This window comes from Lepisma saccharinum, chromosome 20 (assembly GCF_977018435.1).
Source record: "Lepisma saccharinum chromosome 20, izLepSacc3.1, whole genome shotgun sequence".
Lineage (NCBI taxonomy): Eukaryota > Metazoa > Arthropoda > Insecta > Zygentoma > Lepismatidae > Lepisma > Lepisma saccharinum.
The window spans coordinates 46,512,455-46,523,931 of NC_139248.1; positions in this window are offsets into that span (position 1 = coordinate 46,512,455).

Sequence of the window (11,477 nt, forward strand, 5' to 3'; positions counted from 1 at the left end):
CTGTGTCGTGTAGTGAATGAAAATTAGTGACATAATTAACGAAACAATTTATTCGGCTTTTGTATGAGGATACGTTTCAAATCATCCCAAAGAGAAGAATGGATTTGATTTAGTTTTGTTATTTAGCGTCGCTTTTCTGTCACTAAAGCTCATCACGATGATGAGGATGAGTGATGATATGAAATTGATGAAGGGGCATTCACAAAGAATACCCATGCCCAGTCTGGATTTGAACCTGGCACCACTGGCATCAGAGTATGCTGAGCTAATAACCATTTTCCCACAGAGGTCAGCAAGAGAAGAATGGATTTCCTGTTCAATTTAAATATTCAAGGTAAAAATTTTATTTTATATCTTATTCTCGCACGTAGGCCTACATAAATATTTCACAACATGGGCCTCTATATTTTATAAATAACCATGAAATACTTTTCTTACTATTTCTATATTAATGAAACTGACATTTTTATAATTATTTGTAAATTGTAAGGTATATATTTTTAATCACAATGTCACATTACTTCAAAATCCAAGAGATTTCATGAAAAAGAGCTCCCCAAAAGAACATTATGACATGAAGTGATAGCCCAGGTTTTGAACCCAGCATACACCACAGATAACCATCATGTATATTTAATGAATACAACCTCTGACAAGAAAGTACGGTGAATGAAGGCTCGGTTGCTCGATTTGGCAACACTGGTGGAACGAGCCGCCGTGCACAAGTAGCGACAGGTGTCGACAGTGAGACGCCGGAGTTTAGTTGTGAGTCAACAGTGTTCCCTGTGGCACGTGTTTTGCCATCTGCCTGTTAGTGATCAAGTCAGTGATCGCAGTAAAATGAACAAACAAAAGATCAATTTACACTTTTGTTTTAAGCTGGGAAAGACAGCCAAAGAAACCCATGCTATGCTGGTACAAGTGTATGGAGATCAAGGCATGTCATTGAAGTGTGTTTATGAGTGGTTCAGCCGTTTTCGAGAAGGGAGGGAGGGCGTTTCTGATGCCCCTCATACTGGAATGCCGTCAACTGTCCACAATGACGAGAACATTGACAAGGTGTGGACACTTATCACCAACGATCATCGTTTAACGGTCCGAATGATAGCTGAGGTGTGAATCTGTGAGACTCATCCTCACCCAAGACTTAGGTAAAAGGAAAACGTGTTGTCGTCTAGTGCCACATCACTTGACAGAGGAAATCATATTGACATATGAAATCAACACAGCCAACAACCTAACCATCTCCGATTTTCATGAAATTTGGGGAGTTGATACCATGCATGGAACTTAGTAACTATAAAAATTTTGAGTCTCGTGTGTCTTGTAATTGTTAAATAATTCAAGGTCAAAGTTTGCATAAATTTCCCTTTTTGAGCCCGCTTAGCTATACTAAATGTGCTGTAACTCCGCCCCTATTTCGCTTAGGAAGCTCAAATGAATCTTATTGTGCAAGGAATTGAATAAGCTTTCCAGTGATATATAACAAGCCTACCTTTGGATAAAAATATAATTTTATCACGTGACCTTGGCCTTTGACCCTGAATATCTCACAACATGTCATCACCAAAAACCGTAAAAAAAATATATATTTGGTCCCCGCCTGACACACACAGCTATGGATCTCCCTGTGCCTAACCTATTTCTTTCATGACCAATTATACCCAACATAACTCCTTTACATTTTGTAGGGGGTTTTAAGGGACATTTGACTCGTCATAGTTCATGTAATGAGGCTTTTTATCAGTCATATAGTTACACATATAATTTTGTATCTTCTGATCCCATTACAGACCCAGAATGATTTTTTGATATGTTTTAGAGTATGGCATGAGAGACCAAATATATTTTTTTCACTGTTTTTGGTGATGACATGTTTTGAGATATTCAAGGTCAAATGTCAAGGCCACGTGACAAAATTATATTTTTATCCAAAAGTAGGCTTGTTATATATCACCGGAAAGCTTGTTCAATTCCCTGTACAATAAGCTTTATTTGAGCATCCTAGGTGAAATAGGGGCGGAGTTACAGTACATTTAGTACAGTTAAGCGTGCTCAAAAAGGGCAATTTATGCAAACTTTGACCTTGAATAATTTAACAATTACAAGACAAATGAAACTAAAAATTTTCGTAGTTACTAAGTTCCATGCATAGTTTCAACTCCCCAAATTTCATGAAAATCGAAGATGGTCAGGTTGGAAATGTACATATCTGTGTTGATTTGGCATGGAATGACTCAGGAGCAAAAGCAGGCCCGTGTTGATGCTTCACAGGATTATTTTATCGATATGGCGGATGCAGATTCAAATTTCTTGCAATGCATTGTTACAGAGGATGACAGCTGGTGTGTGAGGTACGACCCTGAAACGAAACGCCAAAGCATGGATGGCATTCTCCTGCATCACTCCGTCGGAAGAAGGTCAAGGCTGAAAAATCACTCATCAAGATGATGCACATCACTTTCTTTGACAGTGATGGCATGATCTGCAAGGAATTCTTACCAGAGGGAACAACAATGAATGCTACTAGGTATGTTGAAATTCTGGGGCGTTTCATGAAACGGCTACGACTGGTATGACCCCAGTACTCACAACAAGGTTCATGGTTTCTTGTACACGACAATGCTCGCCCCCACAAAGCCACTATCGTCTGACAGTTTCTGGCTAAGAAGGGGGTGGTGCAAATTGACCATCCACCATACTTGCCAGATCTGAATTCTCCATGTTTGTTGCTCTTCCCACGCCTCAAAATTGCTTTGAAAGGTCAGAGATTTGAGGATATTCTGGACATCTGACGGAACGTGATGAGGGTTTTGAACACCATCCCGAAATAATACTTTTCTAAAAGTTTCCAAGACATGTACAGCCAATCTCAATAGTGCATAGCCATGGGAGGGGACTACTTCGAGAAACAGTACGGTAGGTTTCATTAAGAATTCATCTACTTTCGATATTCAGGATCATTCACCGAACTTTATTGTCAGAGGTTGTATATGTTTAATATGTAATGGTTTACAGTTTTTGACATGATGTTTATTTAACTCATTAATGTTCATTGCCCCAGGGGTGCCTACAAAGGGGGCATTATGGGGCCATCGAGATTTTTTGGGGGATTTTTTCCCTTCAAATAATATAAAATTCAACATGTATATATTTTTCCAAAATATATGTAATAATTTTACACTTTAATGCACCATATTTGATCCATTAGATGAAGAAAAACGTTTAAGGGCATATCGAAAGGGGGGGCGGGGATATCAAACTCTTGCAGACCTTAATTGCTATGTGGGTTCCTTAGGGGGATTATGAATTAAACATTGGGGGGAGGGGACAGTATCCAACTTTATGTCTTAGATTATGGTGGGTATTTTAGTTAGGGGGGATTAAGCATTAAATTGAGGGGGTATGCAATTTTTGTGTATTATTATTGTCTTAGACTTGCGGAAATTCTGGTGTGGAGACAAATATTTTTTTTGGAGGAGGCAATATCAACAGTAAGTCTAAAATTGGCATAGAAATTTTGGTGGTAAGATTGAGTAGCTATTGAATTTAAAGGTGGGGGGGGGGGGGGATAGGAAGCTCTTGATAAAATGTTAAATCTTAGATTATCAAGGGATTTCTGTAGTGGAGAGAGAGTTCGAACATTAAATTTTGGAGACAGTATTTAGTGATATGATATCCATATGTTTTCGACCCCGAATGTGCCAAAAGAGAAGCTGGTAAACATCTCTAGATCCAAAGAAATGGATGTAACAATTTTCTTGCTCGCTTCGCTCGCAGTTATGTGTTGCGAGAATGCGTGTTTGGTGCTTTACTTAGGTGAATGTGAAGTTCTATACTATAGCTGCATTACAAGACATAAGCGCTCTTCATGAAAAACATCACTTCTTAAAATATAATGCTTAATTTAAAGCAGGTGCATCATTGGGAACAAAAATATATCGAATCCGCATTTCTATGGCACAGGAAAATTTTACTTTAACAAGTTAATTTTGCACTTGTTAATCCATGTAATTATTGTTATGGGTTGCTAAAATAATTATATTTACCCCAAGAAGTAGGAAGGGTGGTGGGATGGTCAGGTCTTTGGAAGAGGAACCATATAATATTATCGCCCTGAACTCAAGAATTTCTAGCTAGGGGTCTCTCGTGAAACAATAATTGAATTGGTCACGGCTGGAGCATGATATTTGGTTTGCCAAGGTTGAATTGTCTATGTTGACTTCCGGTGTCGGTAATAAGTGAGTCGGACGTATTGCGTTGAGCTCTCTATTTTTCGCTAATTACGGTAAGAAGAATCAAGTTCCGGATATTTTATAATGTTTCCGAAGTTGTCAGATGCCCAATGCAAGTAACTCGGTTCCGTGGTTGTGAATAATTGTACAAAAATCGCTAAAAACTGTGCTTAGCGAAGTACACAGACGGTGCTTTGTTTTGATTCAAAGAACAGTTCTTTTGAATCAGTGGACTCAGATCGCAATATATACACCGTTAGCCACATTTGTGGTTCGTCAGCCTTCCATTGGTGATCGAAGTGCCTAAAACCTAATTAAAATCTCACATCGGACTGTACTTTGGGGAACTGAGAACTAGTGTATTCGTGTAATTCGGCAAAAATCACCGGTGGTAATCGTGCTGTATAAAAGACAACGTACTGCACGTTTGCTTCATTCCTTCCGGACACAACAGGAAGATACAATCGTGGTGTACACTTTGACAGGTGTTGTGTGCACCGATAATATGTTCGAAAACGCAATTGGGGGGTGTTTTTCACCAACTTAGGCGTCTTCGTAATTTCCTTCCCGTTTCCTCAAGCGGGAAACACCAAAATCCCCTCCACTCAGGACTGCTCGATACAGACGAGTGGTTTTCAGCTTTCCTCATCTGATACGGATCTGACAGAAATACATGGACCACACATATTACAAGGATCGACTGTTCCAAATTTTCGCTCCAGAGAATCACTTCATAATTCCACGAATTCGTTCCCGGATGCTATTACGGACCCTAAACTACAGAAAACCGAATCTACAACTAGTGTTTCCAACAAGAGGTCCCGTGATAGTGGCGATTCATCTGGTGAGGATTCCCGAGTGGATGCTGAGGGCTTTCAGCTCAGCAAGAAGACGGCAAGGAGATTACCGATATATCAGCCACTATCCATCCCACTGAATAATCAATTTAGTGCTCTTCAGGAACACGAAACTGAGGATGCTCCTGGTGATAAAGGGGATGATACAACCACACGAAATTCTATTCAAGACACCCGTCGTTGAAACCACCACCCATATATGTGTTTAACCTTAACAATTTCTATGCCCTCTCCCAACACTTCAAAGCATTTAAATTAATCCTACAATATACCATACTTCTACTGGATCAAAAATTCACTTTGCCACTATGGAGGAGTATAATATTGCTATTGATCATCTGAAAAGTCATAATCTTGAGTATGCAACCGGGACTCAAACAGGGGTTCCGGTACTTCGAGTTGTACTGCGAAAACTTCCAAAGGATACAAATATCATGGATATCGGCAGATTCTATCAAGAATTAGGTTATGATGTGCTCAAGGTATCTCAGTTGAAACAGAAGGATCAAAATACCCATAAACTCATGCCATTAGCTCTTTCTGCTGACCATTAAAAAGACTGAATTTGCTAAAGGAATCTATAAAGAACCATATTTTGAACAACACCGTGTGGTGATAGAGGAGTACCACCCACGGCAATTTATACAGTGTTTTAAATGTCAGAGACTTGGACATGCCCAACAGAACTGCAATGCCATAGCTCGCTGTGTCAAATGTGCTCAATTACATGATACACGGAAATGCCCTAAAAAAGACCGTACATCACCTGCCAAATGTGTAAACTGTGAAGGTGACCACCCTGCTAACTTTCGCGGTTGTCCAATTTTCCAACGTGTACAACGAGCGCAAGATCTCCGCAAAAATGGTGCACAGTCTTCTTCCAACACTCCTAAGCAATCGCCTCCTTCCTTACAAGACCAGACAGCTTTCCCTGCACTACCAAACACTATGAGTTATGTTACTGCTGCAAATACAAAAACTAATACAAGAGGCCAGGAATTTAAGGACATTTGGACTAGCATAAAATAAATTTTCGATTTCAGGGGTTTCTTCAAAAAATTAAATCTGGTCTACAGCGAATTAGTCATGCCAAGACAATCGTAGATAAGTTCAGTGTTGCCATGGATGTTTTGGATAACCTTTTCGGAAATGGCCCGTAAAGGTACTCCGATAAGTAGAACATTGACGTGTGTTCAGTGGAATGCTGATGGAGTTCGTACTCAATTCCTGACTTGTCAAACAATTTTTACGTGAATATAATGTTGATATAGCCCTGGTGAATGAAACGCACTTGAAACCCCGTAATAAATGGAAAATTGCAAATTATACCATTTATAGAAACGATCGGTTCCCGGGACGGAAAGGAGGTACGGCTGTAGTTGTGAAATCTTCGCTATTTGCAAGTCAACTTCCAAATCCAGCTCTAGAAGCTTTAGAAATCACAATAATTGAACTATTAACTACCACGGACCCATTAATTTTGATAGCAGGATATAACGTTCCAGAATAGCTTATTCCTATACAAGAACTAGAGACTGTTTTTCGCTTGGGCCGCAAAGTGATTTTAGCTGGTGATCTAAATTGTAAAAACCCTGCATGGAATTCGCGTGTAGTGAACCGTGGAGGTGCCTCTCTTCTCCAAAGTGTCCAACAATTGAACTTGCCCATTCTTGCCCGAAGAGAACCCACTCATTATCCACGAGGACGTGGTCTTCCAGATGTGTTGGATATCTTGATATATCAAGGTGTAAATATTATGAGTGGTCCCTATGTTATTCATGATCTAGACTCGGACCATCAACCAATACTCTTTGAAATTGTTTATCATAATTTATTGAAGCCTCCTCCTCCAAAATATCACGTTACAACAGACTGGGATGCTTACACTCGACAATTAGTGCCTATCATTGACTTGCATTTAGCTTTAAAAACCCCAGCCGAAATTGATTCGGCTTTACAAAACCTTACAGCAGGTATACAAACTTCTTATCTTCACTCCACTATCAGAACCCCTCAGTTATACAATAACTATGGCTGTCTATCCCGTGAGGGTATGATCCTCCTGAACTGTAAAAAATATTTCCGACGGAAATGGCAACAAACTTATAACCATCGCTACAAACAGTCCTATAATCAATTTCACGATCGATTTCGCCGATATCTCATTCAGTAGCGACAGGCAGATTGGGACACCGAATTCTCCGGGATATCAATGCAGGATAGTAGATTCTGGCAATTATTAAGAAATTATCTGCGAAAGAATCCACAATCTGCTGCCAGAGTCCAGGGTCCAAATGGCATGGTGTACACACCAGAGGAGAAGGCTGAAGTGTTCTCCACACATCTGGAGGACCAATTGCACACACCAGATCAACCGCATAATGGCAATTATATCCAGAAGATTCAACATCGACTGGAACAATTACGTCATGAACCTCTCACAGCTTATCCACTTCTCACAACCCCTCAGGAGGTCAAAGGTGTTATAAATCTTGTTCGACCTGGTAAGGCGCCTGGCTTTGATACTATTACTACATTACAGCTGAAGATTGTTAGTTTTTCTAGCAAAAGTCTTCAATGCTATATTCCTTACCGGCTATTATCCATCAAGTTGGAAACTAGCAAAAATAATCCTCTTGCCAAAACCAGGAAAGAACATTCTTCCCACAGAATTATAGACCTATAAGTCTTCTGAGCCATGTTAGCAAAATCTTTGAACATATACTACTCAGACGATTACAAGCTGTGGTGGATGAAAAAGGCTTGCTACCGTATCATCAATTCGGATTTCGTCAACAGCACAGTACTACTACGCAACTGGTCCGAGTAGTGGAGTATGTTACAGGAAACTTTAATCTGTCGACATACTCTAGGGGTATTTCTCGACTCCGACAAAGCCTTTGATCGAATTTGGCATTCTGGATTAATTGTGAAACTATCGGAATTGGGAGTTCCTGTTTATTTGGTGCAATTATTGGATCAGTATTTACAAAAGAGACAATTTCAGGTGCAATTTTTAAGTGCTCGATCTACTGTTAAGATCATACATGCTGGTGTCCCTCAGGGAGCTGTTTTATCTCCACTTCTGTTTGCTTTATATACCAGTGATATCCCTGCTACTCATAGATGCATGTTAGCTATCTATGCAGATTATGTTGCCATCTTTACAAATAGCCCTTTACAAGAACTATGCTATAGCAAGATGAGACAACAACTATTAGAGTTGGAAGATTGGTCTACTCGCTGGTGCATGAAGTATAATTCACTGAAGAGTGCTGCGGTTTTATTTACACGTCGACATAGACAACTACCAAAGATTCTACGACTCCAGGGATCTTCTATACCGGACAAACCTTTTACCACATATCTAGGACTGGTTTTGAACCGAAGACTAAATTTCCATAAACACATCTCAACTGTGACAGCAAAAGCACAAAATCGAGTTGGACAATTGTACCCAGTTTTCCGAAATCCTACCTTGGGTCTGACGACTCGCTTGCATGTGTATAAGATGATGGTACGTCCCACACTCCTGTATGCAGCACCAGCTTGGGGTCATCTCCGACCTTCAGTCATAAGGACATTGCAGATTATACAAAATAATGTTGCTCGACTTATTACTGGTCATAGCCGAGATACTCGTATCTTACAAATCCATGAGGACCTTGAACTAGATTATGTTCAATTTGCTATATATGCCATGTGTTACAACTTCTGGAGCCAGATCCAACAGCATCCAAATCCAGCGGTTCGGGGCATTGGAACTCGACCACAGGTCCGGATGTCCCACTCCATGCCCCGAAATTTTGAAAAAATCTAAGTTCAAAAAATGCTATTGCATTATTATGTTATGTGTTACATATACTCCCTGTTTATGAGTACTTCAAAGTACTGTTTTCAATGGAGCAGATTAGTGTTCCTTGATAGTGCAGCTATAAAAGCACAGATTGTGATTTTGTTGTTTCTTTGTTACTTATTGTTATATATATATTGTTATCATTATTATTATTCTATGTGGTTATTTTATGTTTTCTGTCTTAAAGTGATGTGCAAAATGTAATTTATGATTAGAACTTTTCATCAGTGCACCGATGTTTTGAAAAATAATAGTGATTATTTCCTTCCTCTGTCAATGCAAAATTATAACAAGGAACTCAACAATTTCAAATTAGTGAAATAATACAGATGAACTATTGTCCAAATCCCGGCCGACAGTCGACCCGGGTTATAGCAAGAAAAATGTTGTATATACACTACTTTGTAAGAACATGATAGTAAGTCGTCAAGGGCACAATGGTCCCAATACTTACAAAAAACCTGTTAATAAAGCATTGGCATTGGCATTGTCTATGTTTATCTTAAGTTGTGTAAGAATTTGTGTTAAATACTCAAATTGTGAGTTTTATAAACCCACTCACAAACACTACTTTTATGCATATTTTCTAGGTAAATCAAAAACTAAAGGCAATTTTGTGTTTTCGCAGGAATAAACGAAGACTGGGTGTGTCTGACGTCACCACGTGTACTTGGAGTGACGTGGAAGTAGGAGTATCCATCACTGCCCCATTCAGTCGAGTGTCGCGGAGCAAAAAGGTCACACGTATAGACGCACCACTCCACGAATGCACCATCGAGGAACAGCGCGCCGTAGTGCGCTTTCTGTGGTCGGAGGGAGTCAAACCGGCAGACATCCACCATCGGCTGTTAGCGCAGTATGGAGCAAGCACCATGACTCAGCGAAAGGTGTATGAGTGGGTGGACCACTTTAAAGCGGGATGCACAAGTGTAACGGACGAAAGTCGAAGTGGTCACCCAAAAACATCCCGCACAGAAGAAAACGTCCAACGGGTGGATAATCATTATCAGGGACGATCAAAGAATCACAATAGCACAAGTGGCAGAACTCTTGGACATCAGTTTCAGATCAGCATATGCAATAGTGCATGATGAATTAGGGTATAATAAAGTTTGTGCGAGGTGGGTACCCAAGGAACTCACAGCTAGGCATCAGCAGCAGCACGTCACTGTAGCTACCCAGTTTCTCCAACGCTATGAAGCCGATCCCAGTATCTTGAAACGAATCGTGACAGGAGACAAAACATGGGTTCACCATTACAACCCAGAGAGTAAGCGGCAAAGCCTGGAATGGAAACATCTGTCGTCTCCTGTACGCAAGATATTCAAACAACAGCCGTTCTGTAGGAAATTGATGCTAACGCTGTTTTGGGATGTGAAGGGACCGATCCTGGCGTAGTTTCACCCATATGGTGAAACTGTGAATAGTCCAAGTTATTGTGCGGTCCTGCAAGACAAACTGAAACCTGCAATTCGTCACAAGCGACGAGGACTGTTGTCTAAGGAGGTGCTCGTACTCCACAATAATGCCAAAGCTTCATACAGCGAGGGCAACAGTAGACACTGTGCACAGGCTTGGCTTTGGGTTGCTTTCCCATCCTCCATACAGCCCTGATCTGGTGCCATCAGATTACCACATCTTCGGCCCTTTGAAGGAGGCGCTGCGTGGTCGTCGGTTCAGGTCAGATGATGAGGTCCAGCAGGCGGTGCAGACGTGGCTTCGTGAGCAACCGAAAACCTTCTTCGCGGACGGGATACAAAATCTGATTACACGATACCAAAAGTGCATTGCTTTGCAGGGGGCATATATGTGGAAATGTGATATGTGTAGTTCTTCTTCTTGTGTGGAAATAAAGATGTTATGTGAAAATTGCCTTTACTTTTTGATTTACCCTAATATGTAATTTAATTTACTACATTTAACCAATAAATGTGGTAGCTTTAAGTTTTTCGAAAATCGAACAATTAAAAAATATGAACAGTTTAACATGGTATTTCATTCAAATAAGACATCAATTATTACGTATTCATCCAAACTATTTTGGGGGATTATGATGAACGATTTTAGGGGCAGACTTGAATGAATGGCACTCCTGTTTAGGTAGGAGGGTCAGAACAAGTATAGTGTTCAGTAAACCTAAGATAAGAGTTACTTTCGGTAGACACACTGTCGTAATTCAATACTTTGTGAGGATTACGATTTGGTTTGAAGACGCGAATGATATGATTTGGGGGGGATGCATGACATGATTTTTTTAGGGGAGCTGCGCCATTGGCCTTCGGGGAGGAGATGGGCACCCCTGCATTGCCCGTAAAAAGGCATGGTGCACTCTGCAGTGATTTTTGTTTTCCGTTCTTCATGAATGCAAGTCTTGCAGCTTTTATACTTCTGTTCTGACATCACTGAATGTACGTAGCACATTTCACCAGTGATTTTTTCTTACTTAGGGTGTGGAGCTGGCCGCAAATTTTGGATTATCGTCCGTAATAATGGCTGAGCAGAAAAGATGAGTGTATAGGAGTGTTTATT